The sequence below is a fragment of the Gadus morhua genome, chromosome 11, assembly GCF_902167405.1.
Source record: "Gadus morhua chromosome 11, gadMor3.0, whole genome shotgun sequence".
In the NCBI taxonomy this organism is placed as follows: domain Eukaryota; kingdom Metazoa; phylum Chordata; class Actinopteri; order Gadiformes; family Gadidae; genus Gadus; species Gadus morhua.
In genome coordinates, this window is record NC_044058.1 from 2432405 (window position 1) to 2454410 (window position 22006).

General features: G+C 43.5%; 1 protein-coding gene and 2 long non-coding RNA genes across 3 annotated transcripts in view; 2 read left to right on the forward strand and 1 right to left on the reverse strand.

The window, feature by feature from the left end:
- The window catches only part of LOC115553796 (juxtaposed with another zinc finger protein 1), a gene marked incomplete at its 5' end in the record, with an annotated part of 219932 nt that overhangs the window by 94696 nt on the left and 103230 nt on the right, over positions 1 to 22006 (reverse strand).
- Positions 9 to 673, forward strand: LOC115553349 (uncharacterized). Its single transcript, XR_003978445.1, has 3 exons — positions 9 to 100; positions 241 to 352; positions 460 to 673. It is a non-coding gene; the product is annotated as an uncharacterized LOC115553349 (long non-coding RNA).
- On the forward strand, positions 2115 to 3284 carry LOC115553351 (uncharacterized). Its single transcript, XR_003978447.1, has 2 exons — positions 2115 to 2160; positions 2651 to 3284. It is a non-coding gene; the product is annotated as an uncharacterized LOC115553351 (long non-coding RNA).

Genomic DNA, 22006 nt, shown 5'->3' on the forward strand with positions numbered 1-22006 from the left:
CACCAGCACATCGCCGCCCCGGAGTGTAAAAGTGATGTATGCACAGGGGATTGTCGCTCTGTTTCCATACCTTGAAGACCCATATTCACAGAATGGCTATGTAAGTAAAGGTTTTAAAATATATTTGCCCTTCGAACTGCTGAGATTTACATTTACATTTATGCATTTAGCAGACGCTTTTATCCAGAGCTCAGAGATCATATGAATGTATATATCACACTGTGCCTACATTATACATAGGAACATTACTACGATCCTGAAAGTGGTTCAGGCTACATTGCATGGCGGTTGAAGACAATTCAACGAAAAGCTGCTGAGGAAAGAGGTCCTGCAGTTAGTACATCTCCTAAAGGTAATATTTATCATGAGGTGGAATTATCAACCTGTGAAATGCGTTTAAAGGAGGATATGAAACTGTGTAGTTATTAACAGCAACAACAAAATTGTCTTGTTCTAAAGTTGGTGGGCCAGGCCATGGGCGTACTAGACCCTTTACTGCCGACAGAGTCCTGACTGACGAGGAAGTGGAATGCGCTATCGCTTTGTTGAGACACACTGCTGATGAGGAGACCATCCGTGAAAAGATGAAAGTCACTTTCGCATACCGCCACGCCATGGTCAATGATGAGAACAAATCAGCAGAGGTCTTCTCAGTATTTCCACGGTTCCTAGACACACCAGGGGTCTCATTTATAAAACTTTGCGTGGGATCGTTACTAAAAATGTACGTACGCCCAGAAGCCAAGTTTTGCGTGCGCCAAAAAATATTCGGATTTATAAAACACTGCGTACGCACACCTGTACGCAATCTTTGCTTTATAAATCACATACTGACTATAATTGTGCGCAGCTGAATCAGCTTCACGTTCCGCCCTCTACACGCCCCTTTTTAAACATAAATGGTCAATGCAAATGACCTCATGAATGCGATCTGCATATAAAACAGACTCGGATGGCAGAAGTACTGAGAAAATCAAAAAGCGAAATTTTCACGGAGGTTGAAGTGGAGACACTTGTGGGTGAGATGGAGGCCCGAAAGGTAGTTTTGTTCGGCGGTCACGGGATTGGAATCGCCAACAACCAAAAAAGCAGAGTGAGTGGCAACATGTTGCTGCAGGCAGTGAACCTCTGTCAGGTAGCACGGAGCGCACAGTCCCAGAATTAAAAAAAGAAGTGGTCTGACATAGAGTTACATATTTTTATGTAGCCTACCAATAAATCGTTATGGTCCCTAAATACCCTCTCCCTCCGAATCCTGCATGGTCCGCCAGAAGTGCCATATGGTGCAGCATTACCACGGCGCTCACCTCTGTATTTATAGGGTTACGGTAATAAGACTGACGAGAACGCCTTGGATAATCAGTTTGTAAATATACCCAACGTAAAATGTTCTTGAACATAACCCCTTTTTTAATGCCTTGATTTGTCATGAAAAGCATCAAGAGTAACGGACAACGATGGTGATGAGTGTGGCTTGGTTTTTCACACTTGGGGATTTAATTGACATTTGATCAGGTTGTTTACAGTGGTCACATAAAAATATTATGTTATTGCACAATGTTGGACAATTAACATAATATTGGCGTGAAAAGTTCACGTACGCAACTTTCAGCCCCGTTTTGTGCGTACGCAACGGTTATAAATGAGACCCCAGGACTGGTATGGCATCTACATTCATTGAATACTGAGACATATTGTAAAATGTAGCACACAGGTACCAACTCAGGTTGTCCTCCTTTTCTCTTTTTTTTCTTTTTCAAACTACAGATAGAACAAGATTTTAGAGCGATGTTGGTGAGCAGACTGCCAACAAGTTCATGGAGAGGTGGCCTACCACTTTCAAAGCAGGAGTCATTAAGGAAAGCCATGGACTGTCCCTCCACAGACCTTCTTGATTTAATGCACAACGCTGAGACATCTACTGAAGTTGAAAAAGGGTAAGTCTTTGATGTGGAGAAGCATGTTGCTAAATATATTGAGGATGGTGAAAAATTATGGCATAGTGTTAACCTGATACTTGTTGGCCTCTAGGCTGGGACAGTGACATTGTCTGCCATCATACTGCTGCTACATCTGCTACCACCATCTGCACAGGGACGAAAGAGGCCAGGGAATAGATCTGCATCTAATGCAGTTTATCACCTCATCAAATTCCAAAAGGTACACTAGACATTAATCAAACCTCATCCCTCCCACCACCCACCCCCCTGCCAACAACACCTCAACTCCAAACATCCACCAACACACCCCAACTCCACCCACCCATCACTCACTACCCCTTTGTCACGCACCCTACACTCAACATCACTCACCCCCAAACACACACTGCAGCCGTGCATCCCCTCAAACATCATTGTATCATTTTATCTATCTAATTTCTGTCATCACTCAAAGTTCTACAATACACACACACACACACACACACACACACCACACACACATACACACACACACACACACACACCACACACACACACAGCACTCTTCCCTTTGAACCTTTCTTCTGGAGAACCTTAGTTTCACTGCATGTGCTTTGCGCAAGTAATTCTATGCATGTGACATAAAATTCTTGAATCCTTATATTGTTTAGAGATTGGAGTGATATGTTATTGTTTTAATAAATAGTGTTGTTGAATGTGTTTTGTTATAGACGGGAACAAGTGTGCAGCAGCATCTTGACAACATCCCTCAAAGCAGTCAGCCCTACCTCCTTGCTCACGGACCCACAAAAAGCAGCATTCACTCTTTCTTCATTGCCATCGACAAGCATGCGCTTCCATGCCAAGCCACCAGCTCGGTTGGAGCCCTGGATGAGCTCTTCAAGGCCCACTATGTGTTTGGTACATCTTACAGTCCTGCCTTGAACAACTTTTTCACTTTTCTGCAAACTTCCATTTACAACATTGACGTGGGGAAAACTAAGGAAACGCCAAGAATTGCAGAGTTGCGAGCGAGAATGGTGCGTTAGGCACTCTTGAAATTAAACAATGAGATGCTTTCTTTGCATCAATGTCTTTTGTGAAGCAAACAATCTAGTAAAGCACCTCAAAGTGATACATGGACTCTGTACGGGAAGGACTCTTTATCTTCAATGTGGCCAAGTGGGATGCTCACGTTTTTTCAATAGTTTTTCTGGTCTTAGGAAGCATCTGAATAAGTGTCATGTGAATAGTGCATGTGATGTTATTGTTACAAATGTCATGTGGAAAGAATGACACCACTATGTATGTTGTCCCATATTGTTATCTCTGAGGAGTTATCAGGAAATAAATGGTGCTACAGTACCTGATGGTGTGTATTGTCTTATATTATAGCAGTTAAAAACATTACTATTTCATTAAAATAAAATAAAATAAATATACACTATATAGTGTATTTTAAGAATAGCCTATTTAGAGTGGAAACTACTCTATGTAGTGAAATCATATTACTCTAACAGTGTAAACAGATCACAGTGTTAAATGTTTTTACACATTTCATTGTAAATTGTGACACAAAATAGAGTAATATTAACTCTGAAAATCTTACACTGGCTACAGAGTAAATTTTACACTAATTTAGGGTGGGACCAAATGTTATCTGACACAGAGTTAAATTCAACTCTTATGGTGCGGCCACACCAGACGCGTATCTCGCGTACTTTTTACGCGAGATACGCGAGTAAAATGTTGCTTGACCATTTTGTGTCAAAAATGGTCGCATACGCGCAATACGCGCTATACGCGCCTACGTCACTCGCCTAGATGAGTCCATGTCCATGCAAGTGAACGGAGCGTTCCCTATTCGTCATAACTATCAAACCAAACATCCTTCACATTCACCGAGCGAACATTACGAAAGTAAAATGCACATTTCTCGCTAAAAATGTTTCCATAAACGCATTTAATGGCGTAACTATGTTACTATTTCCACCCAGAATAAAGAAAGTTGTCGGCCGTGGCTGCGCTGGAGTCCGAGGTAGGAAACCCCAACGCCGCCGTGTTTGGGTGATAGAGTTTAGATCGGGTTAGATTAAATAATCTCGGATATAAATAACAATAATCGGGTTAAAATAACTTCACATGGTGTGTCCTGGTGTGTTTCCCAGCAGAGAAATAGTCCGCCAAGACGTTGAGGTTGCTTAGTAACCAGAGACTCTGTCCATGCAAGTGAACGGAGCGTTCCCTTCTTCGTCATAACTATCAAACCAAACATCCTTCACATTCACCGAGTGAACATTATGAAAGTAAAATGCACATTTCTCGCTAGAAATGTTTCCATAAAAGCATTTAATGGCGTAACTATGTTACTATTTCCACACAGAAAAAAGGAAGATGTCGGCCGTATGCTCTGTCCAAGCTCACTACTCTCTGCCAGTGACGTCGGGTCAAGCTCAACGCTGATTGGGCAATGCGTGTCTCGTCAGACGCGTATCTCGCGTACTTCGCGTAAAAAGTTCAATTTTTTGAACTCTTTTGAAATGTACGCGATATACGCGCGTATAGCGCGTATTGCGCGTAAATATACGCGCCACATACGCGCTATACGCGCGTAAAATGTTGCTTAATACGCGAAAATACGCGTAATACGCGTAATACGCGCGTAAACCAATGGTTCCCTATGGAGAAAATGGCGATTTCATACGCGAAGTACGCGAGATACGCGTCTGGTGTGGCCGCACCTTTAAAGAGTAAAATTGACACTATGTTTTTTTACTGTGCAGGCTCTTACCATATAAGTTGTAACTGGTTATTCCCTTTTCCATGCAATCAACACAAACCATATATGTTCTGCAACATCGTTCACCAGTAGTTAAGCAGTTTAATTGTTGTTATAAAACCCCAAACCACTGTTGATGAAAGACATATTAAAATTAAACAAAATCAAAGGCTTATCTTTCAAACAATGCATATCTCACAAACAGGCACTGAACACTGAAGAAATCGGACAAAAAAAAGGGCCGTCCACATCAACTCAATTTAAATGTACTGATGGTGTTTTCATAAAACACATGACAGTGTTATGGCAAGTGACCACAAGGAAGACTCAGGCATGCAAACTGGCTCGGGGTGAAAAAGGTGAGAATGATGCGTGAGCTGAGAAAAACACAGACCCACTATAGGGTTCCAGGTTTATACTCCGGGGAGTTTTCTTTTACATTTTTTTATGTATTAGGGTTATTCACAAGCTAAAAAAAAATTACAGGACTGCGCACAATTACGAACAAAGCATTAATTTATCATGTGCAAGGGCAGCCCCAATAGGTACGTAACTTATTACAAAATTAAGAAAGAATATTGAGAAGAATAAAAGAGGTGGGAGGACAGGGCAATAGGAGTATGCCATTATTTATTTTTCTTCTTGGCCTGGACCAGGTGTCTCAAGGGCGCGGTGTCTCAAGGGCGCGGAACTCGCTGTTTTGCATGCTGCAAAGCAGCGACTTCTCTCGGCTATATCTAGTATGTATCAACACAACTGGTGACCCGCTGAAAAATTCTCTTTTGGCGCGTTTTCCACCGGAGGGTGCGTTCGGTTCGGTTCGCAAAGTTGCGGCACGGTGCGCGTTTCCACCGCCAAAAGTGGGCGTGACATGGGGATAAAAATAAACTGCAAGGTATTATTCTGGACAATGGACGTGTCGCGTAAAACGTTAGCTTGGGCGAACAAGGAGGTTCGAGCATGGACCTATTGAAGAAGACAATACTTTATTAAAGCATGCAATTGTGATGTAGAACAAAATAAAAAGAAAACAAAGTGCTTGCATGATATTGAAGCCTACAGCGATCGTTACTTAACTTGTGTGGTGGTGCCTTATCATTTGTTTACCCCTCGCGTTGCCATGGCAACGCGATTGCACTCTCATTGGCTGAATCGATGAGAACGTTTTAGATAATATAAGGTCGCGGGGAGACGAAGCTCTGTTCGTTTCTATATTTTATTTACGTGACCATATTTTTGTCATGTTTGTTTTGGGAATCAGTTCTCGTCGTTCACCTTCAGGATGTTTACGTAGCTGCCGCGGCGATCGACATCCGGCCTACCATGAGGGTACTGTCGGCGGTGGAAAGGCTCGGTGGAAACGAATCATTTAAAGGCTCCGGTGGGCTCACGCTTGGCCGTTTCAGATGGTAGGCGACTTTCCGCTCGCGCTGTCGGTTGGCCACGCGGCTTCACGAGCGAGCGCATGCCTCCGACGAGCACCGAAGCGACAGTTCCACGGGAGTGCGCCCACTTGTCGTGCCGCCTGACAGAATGCTGCGCCTTCTCTATGTCCGCTCGCCTCTCCATTGAGAATGTATGTATTAGCAGGCGCTACAAGGACTCCATGGCTGGCCATCAGACCCCCCCCCCCCAAAAATGTTTTCTCAACGGATCTCCACGAATCACACAAGTGGTCAATTTTGTCTTCAAAACGGCGAATTTCGCCGAAAGGTGACTTCAACCTCTACAATTTGAATAAGTGGTGAATGCCATGCAGCAATCTGCCTATGGGAGCATCTTTGTGGTCATTCGCAAACCAATGAGTCCACTCGATGAATGAGAGATGACTCTTTAGTGTCTTCTCTGTGAGGCATCCCTGCAGTCTCCACATCTTGGATTTGAAGGCTGACCAAGACCTGACCAGGTACCTCCAAATCTCCCCTTCAAGAATCAGAAGACAAGAAAATAAACATTAGGACTGTCAATTAATGAACGTTTCTAGAACATGTAGAACTCAAAGATTATTTTGTTTATCAGTTAAGAAAGGATGCTGGTCCTCTGGCCATTGTGTTTGGTCATATTGAAAAGAGAAAAAGGCATAGCCATAGATACAGTTAATAGGATGGGAGGGGACAGGCTGTTAGCTCCGGTTAGCCCTTTAGCATCGAGCTAGCGGAGCTTCTGTCATTCAAATAACTCGGACATGTTGTTTAAAACCTATAACACCCAATTTATTAAAATATCCGGATTTAATCGGGCTCTCTCCCATAAGTACAGTTAATAGGACGGAAGAGACAGGCTCTCTTAGCCCCGGTTAGCGCGATTCTAAAGAGCAGACCCGGAGCATGCCAACTCAACGGGTGCAAGTTAGCCTCCGGTTTGATATCTGCCGGATATTCGGTTTACCACCCAATCGGATTCATCAACATAAGTGCAATACATTACGGGCTTAGTATGCTGAGGACGGTTTAGGACACCGTATCGCAAAAAATCACAAACACATGTTGTCGCCATCAATGTCTGTGCAACAACGTCATTTACGTTCTGGCTGCTACCTGTTTTAGGGACCGTCAACAAATTACACTCACCGACTGTTGGCAGAGACGTTACCATGGAATTGTTGCAGGAAATTAATCACACAAATATATTGCAATATAGTTAATCATAATGCAGTTAATAGTTTAATATTCGACAAAAATCACCCAACTATATTTGAAATTATTAATTGCATCCCGTTTAACAATAATGCAATATATTAGCAAAGTTACCTGCAGTAAGTAGCAGCCCACCATTGGCAACTACTACTACAATCAGGTGACAAAATGTATTTTTTAGTGATTTTTATGTTATTTATATGATTTATTTCCAGAAACAATTCCATGGTAACGTCTCTGCCACCAGTCGGTGAGTGTAACTTTGTGACGGTCCCTAAAACAGGTAGCAGCAAGAGAACGTAAATGACGTTGTTGACACAGACATCGATGGCGACAACATGTGTTTGTGATTTTTTCGCGATACGGTGTCCTAAACCGTCCTCAACATACTAAGCCCGTAATGTATTGCACTTATGTTGATGAATCCGATTGGGTGGTAAACCGAATATCCGGCGAATATCAACCGGAGGCTCAACTTGCACCTGTTGAGGTGGCATGCTCCGGTAGAGCTGCTCTTTAGCATCGCGCTAACCGGGGCTAACAGAGCCTGTCTCTTCCGTCCTATTAACTGTACTTATGGGAGAGATGCCCGATTAAATCCGGATATTTTAATAAATTGGGTGTTATAGGTTTTAAACAACATGTCGAGTTATTTGAATGACAGAAGCTCCGCTAGCTCGATGCTAAAGTGCTAACCGGAGCTAACTGCCTGTCCCCTCCCGTCCTATTAACTGTATTTATGGCTATGCCTTTTTCTCTTTTCAATATGACCAAACACAATGGCCAGAGGACCAGCATCCTTTCTTAACTGATAAACAAAATAATCTTTGAGTTCTACATGTTCTAGAAATGTTCATTAATTGACAGTCCTAATGTTTATTTTCTTGTCTTCTGATTCTTTATTACAGTATGGAAGGGGAGATTTGGAGGTACCTGGTCAGGTCTTGGTCAGCCTTCAAATCCCAGATGTGGAGACTGCAGGGATACCTCACAGAGAAGACACTAAAGAGTCATCTCTCATTCATCGAGTGGACTCATTGGTTTGCGAATGACCACAAAGATGCTCCCATAGGCAGATTGCTGCATGGCATTCACCACTTATTCAAATTGTAAGAGGTTGAAGCAGTCTTCCTTGTGGTCACTTGCCATAACAATGTCATGTGTTTTATGAAAACACCATCAGTAACATTTAAATTGAGTTGATGTGGACGGCTCTTTTTTTGTCCGATTTCTTCAGTGTTTAGTGCCTGTTTGTGAGATATGCATTGTTTGAAAGATAAGCCTTTGATTTTGTTTAATTTTAATATGCCTGTCAATCAACAGTGGTTTGGGTTTTATAACAACAATTAAAGTGCTTAACTACTGGTGAACGATGTTGCAGAACATATATGGTTTGTGTTGATTGCATGGAAAAGGGAATAACCAGTTACAACTTATATGGTAAGAGCCTGGTAATACCATGGAAACAAACTAGGCTTCCTTTTACAGTACAGTTTCAGCTTACTTACTGGGTAAATTGTCGTGTTTTACTTGGTAACGTCGCAGAACGTACATGGTACAAGTTTGTGTTGACTGCATGGAAAAGGGAATAATGTATTACAAATTATATGGTAAGAACCTGGTAATACCATGGAAACTAAACGAGGCTTCCTTTTACAGTACAGTTTCAGCTTAATTACTGGGTAAATTGTCGTGTTTACTTGGTAACGTCGCAGAACGTACATGGTACAAGTTTGTGTTGACTGCATGGAAAAGGGAATAATGTATTACAAATTATATGGTAAGAACCTGGTAATACCATGGAAACAAACGAGGCTTCCTTTTACAGTACAGTTTCAGCTTAATTACTGGGTAAATTGTCGTGTTTTACTTGTAACGTCGCAGAACGTACATGGTACAAGTTTGTGTTGACTGCATGGAAAAGGGAATAATGTATTACAAATTATATGGTAAGAACCTGGTAATACCATGGAAACAAACGAGGCTTCCTTTTACAGTACAGTTTCAGCTTAATTACTGGGTAAATTAGTCGTGTTTTACTTGGTAACGTCGCAGAACGTACATGGTACAAGTTTGTGTTGACTGCATGGATAATGGAATGTATCTATTATGAAGTTATATGGTAAGAACCTGGTAATACCATGGAAACAAACGGCTTGTACCCAGTATTTAAGAAGATGTACCATAACACTAGAGGAAAACTGTTCCTGCAGAGGTTGTTACCAGGTAAGTAATTCCATAGTGGTAAATCGAATAAACCCTTTCTAAATGGGTGTAGCTACGAATAATAACTAAGAAAAAGTATTTTATTAGAAAGTACTATGCTAATTTCTAGAAAGTACATCATTAAACTTTGGCTGTTAAGAACATAAACCTTGGATAATAAGTTTCTAAGAATTGGTTGCCTAATTTCCTAGGAAGTACACAATATCGGAGTTATTACCAACCTAAAACAGTTACAACTACACACTACTTAGTTGAGTTGATGGGTAATAGTGGAGGTTTTACTTAGTACTTCAGCTGTAATTCCTCTGTATTTACCTTCTTATTACCAGTGGTAATTACACAGTAATACACTATAATTTACTGGATAATTCCTTTCTTATTACCAGTGGTAATTACCCAGTAATACACTATGATTTACCATGTATTTGCCGGGTAACTACCTCTGTATTTACGTTCTTATTACCAGTGGTAATTACCCAGTAATACACTATGATTTACCATGTATGTACCGGGTAAATACCTAGTAATTAGGGGACTGTAAAAGGAAGGGTTACCTCATTTTTTTCACTCAGCACCCCAATAATGTCAGAATTGGTTCAAATTGGTCTCATTCGTTTGTGCATCGTTTGTGCACGTTTGTGCACGACAAATAAACATTTGTGCTCTTTTAATTTTTAAGTTATTAAGGTTTCATTTTTTTCACTCAGCACCCCAATAATGTCAGAATTGGTTCAAATTGGTCTCATTCGTTTGTGCATCGTTTGTGCACGTTTGTGCACGACAAATAATATTTGTGCTCTTTTAATTTTTAAGTTATTAAGGTTTCATTTTTTTCACTCAGCACCCCAATAATGTCAGAATTGGTTCAAATTGGTCTCATTCGTTTGTGCATCGTTTGTGCACGTTTGTGCACGACAAATAAACATTTGTGCTCTTTTAATTTTTAAGTTATTAAGGTTTCATTTTTTTCACTCAGCACCCCAATAATGTCAGAATTGGTTCAAATTGGTCTCATTCGTTTGTGCATCGTTTGTGCACGTTTTTGCACGACAAATGAACATTTGTGCTCATACCACCTTTGAGATATTAAACATAACATAACATATATAAAACTTCTTCTGATCGTTTGTGCTCGATGCATGAATATTCCTGCTTTTATTGTTTAACAAGTGACGCAGTTGGTCACGCGGCGTAGTTGTGCTGCAGAAGACAACCGCGGGAAGATCTGAAGGCTTCGACTCAAACGTCTCCTGTGCTAACACCGGTTTTTGTCTTCTGAGAGGTGAGTAAAGTCGTAGCGTACATGTATCAAAGATGTGTCAGTTTGTTATTCCAGTGCCCTATACCTCGAAGCTCGCTGAACATACCCAGGCTTTCTTGGGAAAACCTGGCTCGACAGAGCCGCAACTCGCAATCAGAGTTAAATGGTACCACAAAGCTCACTTTAGATTCAATTAGTTGAACCAGGTTTTCCGCTTTAGGTTCAGTGCGCGTTCACGTGAAAGGGGCGTTTTTTGCGTCATTTTTCTCACCTTTACGATAGATCAAGCAGTCTATATGAGTATAAGTGAAAAGATTCTGCATATTGTCTGTAAAATAACTATGCCAAATGCAGAATTGTTCGCCATTAATCCAAATAGAATGATGATGATTTAAAAATGCATAAGCAACGTCCATCCTGCCTTATTCTATCATTTAGGGAATTCTCTTTTAATACACCCTATTTAAGAAATGTATTGCATGTTTTCGACCGCCGAAAGGTAGCGGCTGTAGCGTAGTGGATTAGTATAAGGCCCGAACGCCAGCGACCGGGGTTCAAATTCGCCGGTCTATCATCATGCATTTTACCCCCATAGATGTGGTGCCAGCACGGCCTTGAAAATATGGGTTCAAGTTCGAAATAAGCACAAAAATAGAATTCCATAAGCTTTAGTGAATAAGTATTCCATATGCATGAGAATTAGGACTTTTTAAGCTTCACATAAATTCGCGTCACTTGGGAGTCGAACCCCCCGCGCAGATATTCAAGACTGACGCGCTACCTCCACTCTAGCACTCTGTCACTGAGACGCAATGCGCAACAGTAATCATTGTCTACATAAGGTCCAAAAGGACGATCAAATAACGAACACCCTCTGATGAGAATCTGTATCTCTCATGAAGAACCCCAATTTCGTTGTTTGCACAATGACAATAAAGTCTGAAATCTGAATATCGTCAGACAATGCCAAGGGATCGGTTCTGTCCCGTAAAACCCTTGTACGAGAAGTGCGCTGGGGTCCACGGGAACACCCACAAATGGTGACGCCATTGTCAGAGGAGGGGCTAGGAAGCTGCGCACGCCGATTTAAGTAGCAGATCTCCGGCTAGACTAAGCCGAAAAACTGTTCCCGACCAGGTTTGGTTGCGAGCATAAGTCACCATGGTGATACAGCGACGCTAAAAGAGATCGACTTTCGTGGTACAACTAACCCAGGCTTGGAGCTCAACATACCTCGCTAACCCTCTAAGCGAGCTTCGTGGTACAGGGCCCAGAGACTTATATCGCCTACGTTGTTGAAAGCAGTTTTCATGATGCGCACACACACACACACACACACACGCATACACACACACACACACACACACACACACACACACACACACACACACACACACACACACACACACACACGTGCACACACACTAATAGGAAGAGTGGTCTCCTTTTTCATGAATATGCTTACAAGTTGGGCAATAAGAAGTTGAGTCCATTCCCTCTGTTTTTTGATAGATGCCAAGACCGTCAGCTTGGGACAAGGAGGAAGTAATAAATGTACTCAAGGCTGCTAAACACAGTGTGGTAACTGAGCATGGCATTGCAGGTCCTACAAATACAGTGTGGAAACAGCTTAGTGACTTACTCAGAGGGGAAATGTCACCCAAAAACATGTACACATTTGTGAAGTTAAATAGGCACAACTGTTGGGAAACCCTAGAGATAAAAAATGAAGAGAGTGAAGAACCTGATTGCACTGATACTGAGCCAGAATACATCAGTGACGACCCTGATGAAAACCCACATAACACAGATTTTCAAATGACCATATCCTATGACGAGTGGGCTACTGTATGGAAAGAAGAAGTTGAATACAGTAATACAAGTGGACAAACTAGTCCAGTACACAATATTAAAGCGTGGAACATGGACTCATTTATTGAATCAAAAGATATGGGAGAGCACTAAATCCCCATGCACTATAACATTCAAAAGAGCCAAAGTGTACCCAAATAGTCTGTCAAAGCCCATCGATATTACTGGGTACTGCACTGAATGCAATGCAAGATTATCATTGTGAGTGAGAGCATGCCAGAAGAGGGCAAACCAGTGCTGCTACAATGTCAAATTCAGAATGTCGATGACAATCTACACACTGGGAAAAGGAAGAGGAGATTAACTGGGGCAAGGCGAAAAATTGTGTCAGAGGAGCTGTGTAAGGGCAAACAACTTCCACATGTATGGCGAGTGACCGAGGCTCACAACAATATGAATATAGGTGATCCAGAGCCTAGCCACCTGCCAAATCTAGCTACCCTTAGAAAAGCAAAACAAGAAAAAAAGAGCAAGGAGCTAGGTAACCAAGACCCCATTTTGTCGCTGCAGGTGATAAAACACAGTGTGCCTCACAGTGGAAGCATCCATGATATTGGCCTTGACAATTTTTTCTGTCACTACTGGACCCCCTCTCAAATGCATGTATACAAGGCAATGTCAAAGATACCAGGCTCCACTGTTAGTTTTGATGCCACAGGCAGTGGTGAAAAAACTAAAACGACCCACTGGAACATCAGGACGTATCTTCCTTTATCAAGGGGTTTTGTCCTCACCTGGAGTTCACATTCCAGTGGTTCAGATGCTCTCTGAACGTCATGACATCCAAGCGATACAAAACTGGTTGTCTGAATGGCGACGAGCAGGTGCCGCTGTCCCAAAATAAGTTGTGTGCGACTTCTCCCTCGCACTCCTGGGAGGAGTTGTTAAGGCCTTCACTCTTCAACCAGACCTCAAAACTTACATTGATCAGTGTTGCGGGGTACTGATGGGCAAAGAGTACTCCACATTACCTCCATGCTTTGTCAGGGTGGATGTCGCTCATTGCATAAAAATAATCAGTCGATGGGACTGTCTCAGGAAGAAAGGGAACAGGGTAAGGGAGTTCTACCTGAGAGCCATTGCACAGCTCTTGCAGTCTGTCACAATGGACCAGGCAAAAGAGTTGATTCGCTCCATTGTTGTTGTGGCCGGTCTTCTCCGAAATATGCAAGACTAACCTGAAGAAAGCCATCGCAGAACAGTGGGAACCTCTCACAGAAGATGTGCCACAGAGGGCTGATGTGCCACAGAGGACTGATGACACACTACAAGCCTGCAGAAGCGATGTCCAAAGGTGGGTTAGTGACATATGTGAGGAGAGCAGGTCTCTTGCTGCCGATGATGGTGACAGGGACAATTTGCATTTTTTACCCGAGCTCGTCCCACATCTCATTCGACGTCCTCCTACCTTCCTCTATGGACTGGGATTATGGTAACAGCCTTCAAAAGCCAAAACATTACTGCCAGTTCTGCTCACGTTGAGGCAGAGTTTAAAAATTTGAAGAAGGGCCTCTTCAAACATGACAATTTGCCCATACGGGTCGATTGCTTTGTAGCACAACATCTTGCTATGACCGAGGGAAGTATGAAGCTGTCCGCTGCTACCATAAAGAACCACAACAAAATGGAAGTCAACACAATGGAAGACAATGACGATAGAGGACAACAAAATGGACGACAAGACAATGAAACACTGTTGGACACAGACAAAAATGAGCCGATTGAAAACTGGCGAGGCCTTGGTGTGCCCCCCAAAAAGGGGAAGTCATATTTGACACCATGTCCAGAGTGGCTTCACAAAGATTCTGCCGCGCAACAAAAAATATCCATTGGATTAATGAAAAATGGCAACCACCTTGCCAGTCACCCTATAAAACTGGGGAAAATGCATGTAGCCGTAAAAAATACAAGTGCATTTGACTCTTTCCTCCAGTGCCTGTGCTCTGCCTTCTGCGACAGCAACAGCTTCAGCAGGTACATCCAACAGAGCAAGAGTTCATTATTCAATTTGGTCCACTTCATCGTAACAAAAGGGGTAAACAAAGATGCGTACAAGCAAAGGGCAAAAATCCTGGTTGAAGCTTTTAGCTGTGAACCGTTGGTGTCAGGCGTAAATGAAGTCAATGCTGCATGCAATGTTGCAAACATAATAACGTCAACAATGAAGGAGGCCCCATCTGTTGTGCTCCAAGCCTTGTGCTCCTCTCCTTACTGCAGCTACAGCCTGCAACAGACAAGAGATGCTCCTCTAGTTCAAGTTCATGTTCACACACTGCATACAGAGGGAATGCGAGCACTTCAAGCGTCAGTTGAGGGGGGATTAAATCTACCCCCTTCAAAATGTTTTCGACCACTTCAGTCCCCCGGAAATTGTCCTAGCCCCCTAAAAACAGAGGACCCTTCAACTGGCATTGTTAGGTGCACAGGTGTGGTTACACACACATATAACACTGGAGCGGCACTGTACATCGAAACAGGCACAGAGAGGTTCTTTGCACTGGAGGAATTCCCCGCCAACATCACCTTACACAACGAGCCATTTACACTTCGAGGCATTGTGGCATATCTTCCAGGGCCGACCAGGAGCTCTCTTGGACACTACGTGGCCTTCTGCAGGAGATCGTCTGTTCTCTGGGAGCGATGTGATGACCTCGCCAACAAAGTCACAACTTCACCAGCCAAAACAAAAATACAACCACATGTCATAATTTATACAAAGGAGTGAAAAAAGAGCCAGTTTTTTCAGCCATCCATCCTCTCCAATCAATCTTAATTGACTTTTGTGTTCCTGCCTCTTGGCCACCTTTCCGCCAACAACCATCACATCACATCATATAGGCTGCCCTGGGCCCTGTCCTTCTGTCAGCAGAGGCTTTTTTGAGACCGTTTTTTGTTGCACTGACAAACTTCAACTTACTGCAATTAATTTCCCACCATCAGTTTATTTTAGGGCTTACAAGCACACAGTAACATTTCTTTTTTTTTTTCTTCAGTATGACACATTTTCTACATGACCAGCAACTGAATAACAATGATTACATGATACTGTGTGCAGAACCTAAACTTGTGTTTCCTTCAGAAAACCTAATATGTAGTTCAGTTCTCTTCCATACATGTGTTCATTGTTCAGTAAATACAATTTTCTCTGTGGTTCAGGTTTTTATTTCTTTCATCTCTGTTTTGCCATCACACATCTTACAACTAAACATTCTTCATTGATTCTTCTCTTAAATCTAACATAATCAGAACCACAATCTGCATCTGCTTTAATTGACCAAGTTTGTTACTAAATACAATGAATTTGGTTAGTTTTTTAACTTAAACTTTAACATATGACAATCACAAACTAAGACATGCCATCTTCCTCCGTTGGCCATGTTGCCATCTGCACTTGACCTTCAACTCACTTCATCCTAACGTTTGAAAAGCGTGATTTAGCGTGTCTTACCTGAATAAGTCTACCAGCACAAATCTCAAAGTCCACCGACTAGGCCCTAGGGGGAAAGAAAGAAACAAAAAAGAACACATGAAGCAAACAACCAAACGAACAGAAATACAAAACGCGTCCTAAAAGCAGCACCTGCACACGTGGTATCTCATTCACCCCAATCACGAGAACAGCAGCCGACACTCGGATTGCCGATAGCGTCTTGTTCCTTCTCCCATCGGGATCGCTGAACGCAGACCCAGGCTCGTCACTCGCTCAGACAGTGTCACCGTCGGCGAGCACTCAACGACCACTTGCGCTGCGACCCACACCTCTAGACACTGCTGCTACCGGCATGAGGACCCCGTGTGCCTACCGTCATGAGGACCCCGGGTGCCTTTACACCTGCCTGATCGCAAACCGCCAACCTGTCCCACCCCTATTAGGTGACGTCAGCGGTACGGGGAAAAGAGAACGTGTAGCAGGGAACATCAGAACGAGACAGAGAGAGAAGACCTAATCCACAGGCCACACATGTACGCTACGACTTTACTCACCTCTCAGAAGACAAAAACCGGTGTTAGCACAGGAGACGTTTGAGTCGAAGCCTTCAGATCTTCCCGCGGTTGTCTTCTGCAGCACAACTACGCGCGTGACCAACTGCGTCACTTGTTAAACAATAAAAGCAGGAATATTCATGCGCATCGAGCACAAACGATCAGAAGAAGTTTTATATATGTTTTTCACCTTTAGGCAGTGTGCGAATTAAGGGGGAGCAGGGGGAGCTATAGCTCCCTAGTGGTGACATGAGCTCCCCTGGAAACATGGTTTGTGAAATTTTGGGGGAGCTCTAAAATATTTATATGATATCCAAATAAATGCTATTTTGGGCATGTCTTTCTAAAAGGTGTAAAATAAGTGAAATAAAATTATATTTTGAGTTTATGATTCATGAAAACAACGTAGCCTAATGCTCGTCATTATTGCCGCTCGAAGCGGGGGGCGCTGTCTGCAGCCCCACTACCCAATCACACAAGCTTGTTTAGTTAACTTGCTTAAAAGACTGTCACCTGTGCGCCATTGTTGCTGACATGTCTAAAAAAAGTAAGCAACTCACCTTGGGCAATTTCTATAAAAAGACGCCCAAACAAACTGAAAAAGAGGACCAGCCGTCTGTAGCTGGTGGTAGCACATCGGACGTTGGGACTACTACAAAGCCGAGAGAAGAGGCAGCTAACGTTAGTTCTAATATTAACTTGACCACTAACGTTAACGTTACTGTGGGGGCTAAAGAAACAGAACAAGACGAGCCAAGAGCCAAGAAGATAGCCATAGTAGTAGAGGTCAAAGGAGATGAGGAAGAGGATGATGATGCTGATGATCACCCCAATGGCTCTTCCTCTTCCTTCCCGCCTGCTGCCGGAGATAGGGGATGCGAAGTTGCGGGGGTGGTCCCGGCTGGCTGGACCAGCCAACAGTGGGATGAGTGGACCAAACGCCTACCATGGCTATTCTCCAAGGATGGATGTGTAGGATGTTCTCTTTGCAGGGATGCTAAATGCCTTGTCCTCATTGATAAAACTGGAACACACTTGTCAGAAGAGTGGATTAACGGGGAAGTAACCAGTAAAAGACAAAACAACTTTCGTAAGAAAATATATAAGCACCGGGATAGTGTGTCGCACAACAGGGCAGTTGAACTGGCAGAAACAAGACAAAAAGCAATACTGCCGAACAAGATTCTTGCAATCAACGCAAAGTTGTTGGAGGAAACGGCCATCGCATTCAGATCTGCCTATATGGTAGCAAAGGAAAGGATGCCTTTTAAAAAACTCCCACCCGTCATGCAGCTCCAAGAGATCAATGGGGCAAAGGTAGGCCCTGTACACAGATCCGATAAATCCTGTGCTCAGATTATTGAGCACATTTCACATGAAATGCGCAACAAGTTTGTTTCTAATATTAAAAAGACCCAGTCAAAAATAAGCATCACTATCGATGAGAGCACAGTGCACGGACGTGCATATATGATTTTATATGTGAGATGTGACGTGACAGGAAAAGGGGCTGTGGATAATGTCTTTCTAGACCTCAAAGAATTAACGGAGGGCACAGACGCTGAGTCCATCTACAACAGCCTGAGAGAGGCTCTACGTAAAGCAGGTTTTGATGACGAGTTTTTGTCTAATAATCTCATCAGCATAGCCACTGATGGCGCGTCTGTCCTCACGGGCAAAAACATTGGAGTCATTGTTCGCCTGAAAAAGGATTTCCCAAATATCCAGTCAGTACATTGTCTTTGCCACCGCGCAGAATTAGCAGTCCATGACGCTCTAAAAGATGTTGCTGGATGTAACCACTTTGAGTTTTTCATTTCAAAAACTGTACACTTTGTACCACCAGTCCGCAAAGAATACCAGACTAGCTCCAGGAGGGCAGCAGAGGAGTTTGAACATGCAGGTTTTGAAAATCGGGCAGATTTTACCATCAGGTGGGTGGCAAGTAGTTTTTAGAACTGTCAAAGCCGTCTGGAACAACTACCCTGCTTTAGCAAGCCACTTTAAAACCGCAAGTGAGGATCCATCTCGCAATGACACTGATAGGAAGAAGTACCTTGGGCTCCACAAACCAACTCTCTAACGCTGGATTTGTAGCCGATCTGGCTTGCATGAAAGACATGCTTCGTGAGCTGCAGGCCCTCTCACTAAGGTTGCAGCAAAGGGACATCGATTTAGTGAGTGCTAGTCGTCGTATTCAGCAGTGCATTGATGTACTTTACGCTACAAAAGAGTGGTGGAGGTAAATCAGCAGAGAAGGCTGTGGAACGCATATCACAAGGACTGTTCAAGGTGTGGAGCTAGTTGAGAGCAGCGGTAAGATTAAAAGGGTTCTATCAGTTCTATCAGGCTGTCATCGACATCTTAAGAAGCGAATGCCAGAGTCAGATCTCGTTCATATGCTCCAACCCCTTGACAAGCGCTTTTGGCCACAGGACCGCAAACGCACTTATCCTTTATGGAGAAAAAGAAAATACGGGCCCTTGCGAAAACACTTGGCGAATCTGCCAGTGAAGCAGTGCAGGAGTTTCGCGACTGGAAGTTACAAGATGATGCACCAGGCGAAACGCTGCAGAAGCTGTCCATAGCAAGCAGAACATACCTGCCCACGTCATCAGAGTGCGAGAGGGGCTTTTCAGCTGTAAATGACACTGATGCCGCGTTTCCACTGCAGGGTGCGGAACGGATCGGATCGCAAAGGTGCGGTAGGGAGGGGGCGGTAAAGCCCAGCTCAGTTTCGAGGTTGCGTTTCCACTGCCGACAGTACCCTTGGTGGTAGGCCGGATGTCTATCGCCGCGGCAGCTACGTAAACATTGTAAACAACGTCTTCCTCCCCAAGAATGCAGACGAACGTCTCCACCTCCTTGTTCGCCCAAGCAAGCTTTTTACGCGACATGTTAATTGTAAAGAATAATACCTCGAGGCTACTGTTTGTTGTTTTTTATCCCATCGTCACCCGGAAGTGACGATTCTGTCGACCAATCAACGGAGGGGGGGTGTAGCTAGAATTTCACGGGACCCTTTCAGGCGTCTGGTCTCGTTTTGGGTAATGCAACGGAGGAGTCCCGAGAATGGGGCCGGAATGGGTACGGCAAATGGCGCATTTCCACTGCAGGGTGCGGAACGGATCGGATCGCAAAGGTGCGGGTCGGATCGCGTTTCCAACGCCAAAAGTGGGCGTGACCCGGACTGTGCCGTACCCGTTCCGACCCCATTTTAGGGACTCCTCCGTTGCGGTACCCAAAACGAGACCAGACGCCTGAAAGGGTACCCTGGAATTCTAGCTACACCCCCCCTCCGTTGATTGGTCGACAGAATCGTCACTTCCGGGTGACGCGGGGATAAAAACAAACAAACAGTAGCCTCGAGGTATTATTCTTTACAATTAACATGTCGCGTAAAAAGCTTGCTTGGGCGAACAAGGAGGTGGAGACGTTCGTCTGCATTCTTGCGGAGGAAGACGTTGTTTACGATGTTTACGTAGCTGCCACGGCGATCGACATCCGGCCTACCACAAAGGGTACTGTCGGCGGTGGAAACGCGACCTCGGAACTGAGCTGGGCTATACCGCCCCCTCCCTACCGCCCCTTTGCGATCCGATCCGTTCCGCACCCTGCAGTGGAAACGCGGCATTAGCCCGGGTCACGCCCACTTTTGGCGGTGGAAACGCGACCCGACCCGCACCTTTGCGATCCGATCCGTTCCGCACCCTGCAGTGGAAACGCGCCATGACAGTAAGACTCGCAATAGACTGTGTGAAGCCAGACTCTCATCACTACTTTTTGTGGACCTTAATGGACCTCCATTGGAGAGATTCGATCCAACTCCTTTCATCACATCTTGGCTTAAATCAGGCCATCGCCTGTCCACATCATGGGTTACTGGACGTAGTCGAGCAGAGGCAGCTGAACCTAGGCCTCTGTGGTCGCTTCTGTGTTAGGTAAGACCCGCTTTTATGGACTTGGATTTTGTGCATCGTTGTGTTGTGTATTTGACGTTGCGTCTCTCCAGGCATTGAGACGTTTGTGTGTTGTTTTATAGCTGTATTATTAATAATAATGGCATTATAATTGTTCATGGTTAGGCTGCCGCTATAGGCTGGCTGCTTGTGTGTTCTGCTCTGAGTTGATTTAATTAAACAGTCAAACGTTACTTTGGTGGTCCGTGGATTATTTAAGGTTGGTCTGAAGCACTCCTTTAACCTTGAGCAACTCTGCAACCCAAAAAAAATATTTGATTTATTTTACAATTCAAAAATGAACCAAACTTTCTTCAAAATTAAGGAAATGATACTGGGAAACGAATAAACCATTATAAGTAACGAATTAACTTAATAAGTGATCGAAATACTTTTATCAACCACCCCCCCCCCCCCCCCCCCCCAGCCCCCCCCCCCCCCCCAGCTCCCCCGGAGACCGTGGTATAATTCGCACACTGCCTTTAGGGCGCCAGCTTCGGAAGTTGAGTGACGTTGATTTGTTTACAAAATGTTATGTTTAATATCTCAAAGTGTGTATGAGCACAAATGTTCATTTGTCGTGCACAAACGTGCACAAACGAAGCACAAAAGGATTGAGACCGATTTGGACCGATTCGGACATTATTGGGGTGCTGAGTGAAAAAAATGAAACCTTAATAACTTAAAATTGAAAGAGCAACAAATGTTCATTTGTCGTGCACAAACGTGCACAAACGATGCACAAACGAATGAGACCATTTGAACCAATTCTGACATTATTGGGGTGCTGAGTGAAAAAAATGAAACCTTAATAACTTAAAAATTAAAAGAGCACAAATGTTTATTTGTCGTGCACAAACGTGCACAAACGATGCACAAATGATTGAGACACATTTGAACCGATTCGGGACAATATTGGGTGCTGAGTGACGTCATATGTTTGCAAAATGTAATGTTTGATATCTCCAAAAACGGTATGAGCACAAATGTTCATTTGTCGTGCACAAACGTGCACAAACGATGCACAACGAATGAGACCAATTTGAACCATTCTGACATTATTGGGGTGCTGAGTGAAAAAAATGAAACCTTAATAACTTAAAAATTAAAAGAGCACAAATGTTTATTTGTCTGTGCACAAACGTGCACAAACGATGCACAAACGAATGAGACCAATTTGAACCAATTCTGACATTATTGGGGTGCTGAGTGAAAAAAATGAAACCTTAATAACTTAAAAATTAATAAGAGCACAAATGTTTATTTGTCGTGCACAAACGTGCACAAACGATGCACAAATGATTGAGACCACATTATGAACCGATTCGGACAATATTGGGGTGCTGAGTGACGTCATATGTTTACAAAAT